We start from the raw sequence: 4415 nt of genomic DNA, 5'->3' as shown, positions 1-4415 counted from the left end.
TCACTTGTTCGGCCGTTAAAACCAGCGCACTTAGTGTGCACCATTCTATCACATAGCCAACAGGTCATTTTTGACTGATCAGGCTTTATTACCTGACGGCATTTGTTATGAAAGCAGACAACATTGGATTCCATGTTTAATTGGGTTTTGACCACTGTACCAAAAGACAAAATCAGAAAATGTACCGCAAGAGCGCAGTGTGCACTTTAAGATTTTGTGTGGGAGAGCGAGAGAGCGGGTGCACCGTGCAGTTTATTACAAAAACAGCACCAAACAGCACTACGGACAACGCACGAAAAAGAGAGTAAACAAAACGCAAAGACAGCAAGAGAACAGATTGAATTAATTTATTAAAATAATGCACATATCACAAAAGATTCACTCGCGAAGCGAACGGCACTTTAACTAGTACGGATTACGAAATTGAATTATTAAAGAATTTGTTAAATTCCACCTCTGGATTTAGCAAAACAAAAATAAATTCGGAGCACAGAAAAAAAAAACGCCCGTTCGCTTTGAAACTAAAAGAAAAAAAAAATTAACAAAGTTATTATCACTTGTGATCACTTTCCCCTACATTTAATCGAGAATTAACTCGACCGACTACAAAATGCACGAGTTTTCATGTCCATCGACATAAATATCGGATTCTTTCACGTAGAAATTAAGGAAGAGAGCTGTGAATATATATATATACATCGCTCGTCACTCACAACTGACAATTTCAGTTTCTGCGAGTACCTTCCGTCCTTTCAAATTCGCCAAGTGTATTTTAACGTCATATAAACGCTATCTTCAGGGACTTAAGCAGCATAGGAGTGGATATAGCATACGTGGACTACATAATAATCCCTGCAGAAGCCGAAGTTCTTAAGAGCTGCTCAGACTTTGGACTCATAATTAACTTCAGGAAATGCCATTTCTTGAAAATTAAAAAAGAGTATTTGGCCCACATAATCGAGAAGTCCGTCTCCAACGAAAACGCAAGCTGTGACTTAATTTCCAATTCCAACCATTCTTAAGCAGCTACAAAGTTTCATTGGCTTAGTAGTATACTTCCGAATATTTATTCCCAACCTTGTTACAAATAGCTAAACCATTATCTGACGTGAAAAAACTGTATGCGAATATTAAATTCGGTGAATCGGTGATGATTGCCTTCAACAACCTCAAGATGCTGATCACACAAAAACCTGTCTACAAAATTGTTCATCAACAGCACGAGACTGAGCTATAATAGATGGATTTGGCGCCAGGCGACTTACTCACCGCGCGCATCAAGCTGCGTAGTATTACCAAAGACATTAGAATAACAAGATGCGTAACGCCATACGATTTTTTTGCACACGATTTTTTCGTTGTGGCTTTTCAAGTGGCTCCAGGCTCTCTCGAAATTTTGTTCAAAAGCCAGAGAGCGGAGAGCTCTAGAGCCACCAGCTCTCTTGTACGCATACAGCGACAGCTGACCACTGTATTGGTGCACACGTATGCACATGCATTGTAAAAATGACAAAATATGCCCTTCATTTTAAAAGTTCTTAGACTTTAAATCTATATTATTTTTTATAAATTGCCACCACTTAAAAACTCTAGTTTTGCATTGCCTTAACATAAAAATTATTTAAATTCAACATAGAAATAATAATAGCACAATCTATGTACATAATAATGCATAATAATTTTCAAATATGATTTTATATTAGAATAGTTTTCATTAGAGTATTCAGCGTGCGACGTGTGAAAAATATAAGAAGACAATGATTCCTCGGTGCTTATGTGCGCACTTCGTGCATCAAGAAATCAATTTTGCAATGAACAGCTTCCAAATTTTTATTTATTTTATAAATAATATTTTACTTTATGAATTATTTGTATGAAATATTTATTTTTTAAATGTAATTTCTTTTTTTTTGAAAATTCTTTGTTTTAAATTACAGTAGTTTTTAAAATTTACTTTGTATATGTTTTTATTATTTATTATAGTTATTTAGTCAAATTACTGGTATAAAAATTACAAATTTTCAATATTTAAAATGCAAATAAGATTCAGATAAATTATTTTTTTTTTATTTTGTTTTGATGTTTTTAAAAAAGCGCGCAATTATGGGTGGGAAGAAAAGCGCGCCATGGAAATGTTTTAATGTTGAACATTTAAACATTTCAAGTCGACTCGAAGGTCATATAAATATAAGACCCCATTACAATTGTAATGGCCTCCCCGTGGTGTTCCCTGGGTACCGATTATAAGATATATTACAAATTATTAATTAACAATATAAATATAAATATGTGAACGGTAGCTAATTCGAGCGGCGCTTTTATCAAACGAATATTAAAAAAAATTCTTTCAAACCATAATAGTTACGAATCGAAATTGACCAAAACATTAATCAAATTTGTTTCTTAGATCAAAATTGATTTCGGCCCGAAAATCGTCTTCTAGCACAAGCACGCACACATACACACTATCTCCTTTATTGTTTTTACTCACACAAACAAGTCAATTCTATTTTTAGATTTTTACGCTCTCAATTTTTGGCGAGCGAAAAGAGAGCAATTTCGGCCGTCACCAAAAAAGTGGCTGCATAGTGCAAAACCAATGTATGGCCGTTACGCATCTTGTTATTATAATGTCTTTGGTATTACCTTACTATCTTGTAACTATTTAATATAATAAACCACCGACTAAAATTAAAGCTCGGCATATTTAATATTGACGACGAGGATGGGATCAACGAATATTTATTAAATTGCCGAGATTAAGTAATCACATAGAAGGTAAAGACAGCAATAACGTTTCAAATGGATCGAAAGAAAAGCACGTGAAAGAAGAGCACAGGTATACTGCATCGGAAGCGAGTATAGATGCTCACAATTCTGAGCAATTGTCACATGGAAAAACAGTAAGCAGAAATGAAAAACATATAATAGGTGGCCTTGGAGGTATAAAAACTTTTGACTGGGCGTGTCCAGACAAATGGACATCGTAATTAGAGCGTTTCAACTTGTTCTTGCTGGCAAACGAGGTAAGGGACGAAAAGCGAAAAAAGGCGGCTTTCCTAACGCTGGTCGGGGAGCCACTTTATGGCTTTTTAACATCATTGGCCTCACCAACTAGAGTACGTGAACTGGAGCTAAGCGAAATTCAAAAATAGCTGAAAGATCATTTCTCCTCACGCCCCTCCCAAATTACCGCATTCTACCATTTTTATAAGCGTGATTAGCAGGGCAGACAGGAGAGTCCGCATTGGACCGAATGTTGCGCGACCGTTTCGAGTGTGGGATGCGGGATGAAAATCTACAGAAAAGTTTGCTGGCAGAGAATACACTCACCTACAGAGGGTCCTGGATCGTGCCATCGCCAGCGAAGAAGCAGCGGCAAGTGCTGCGGCGATGAGGAAATCAGACGAATCGAACCATAACGATTGCGTACATTTAATATTACCAAACCGTTCCCCCCAATACCAGCGCGGTCGCAGCATCAACCGACAAACGCGCGCAGGCTGTGGCGGTCAACACCTAAGGAAGAAATGCTCTCACATCGAGGCTGTTTGCCACTCATGTAGCATAAAAGCGTCTGTCGCCGTGCGGCATCGCCAAGGGACAACGTAAGTACGTCTTATTCAACAGGCGCAGACCTATGGGTTAAGTCGCTCAGATCGTCTTCTGCAATTCATAGTATACTGACGTTGACAAAGCAAAAGAGGTCTATATACATCATTATCAACGACCGTACCTGTTCCTTCGAGTTAGATTCGGGGTCCCCTGTGACTATTATGAAGGAATCAACATTCCACTACATCTGACCCAACGGAAGGGCAGACCTTAATACAGGCGATTTGGATTTAAACGATTTTCAGAAGAATCCAATTCCAGGGAGAAGAGAAGGGAGTCATCGATGTTTCCATTTGCTACAATCAAAAACATATCGGAAATCTGCCACTGGTTATTGGGACAGGCTCAAGGTTGCTAGGGTGTTACTGGTTTAAGGCACTCGGTATTCGAATCGTGGGAATATTAAACACTGAAGAAAGCAATTGAGCCACATTGGCGCTAAATTCCAGCTTTCAATGCTAACATCAATCGATGGAGGCTCGATCTTAGCAAAGAACAACCTTGCCCAAGCATACCAGCAGGTTGTTGTAGATGAGCACTCAGCCAATCTACAAACGATCATCACACACACGGGGTCATTTAAAGTAAACTGGCTACAATTTGGTATTGCATCAGCACCAGGAATTTACCAAAGCTGCATCGAGAACATACTATATTCATTCGTGTAATGTACGTGAACGCATTGCTGTAGAATATTGTTGAGCTGGGTAAGATAACTTTCACGTAATTTCGCACTTCATCTGCCTATAAATATAGGTTATAAAACCTGCAAAGATTGTATTATAGACCTATTCAATTTA

The sequence above is a fragment of the Drosophila santomea genome, chromosome 2L (assembly GCF_016746245.2).
Source record: "Drosophila santomea strain STO CAGO 1482 chromosome 2L, Prin_Dsan_1.1, whole genome shotgun sequence".
Classification (NCBI taxonomy): Eukaryota; Metazoa; Arthropoda; class Insecta; order Diptera; family Drosophilidae; genus Drosophila; species Drosophila santomea.
Note: the sequence above shows the minus strand (reverse complement) of the source record.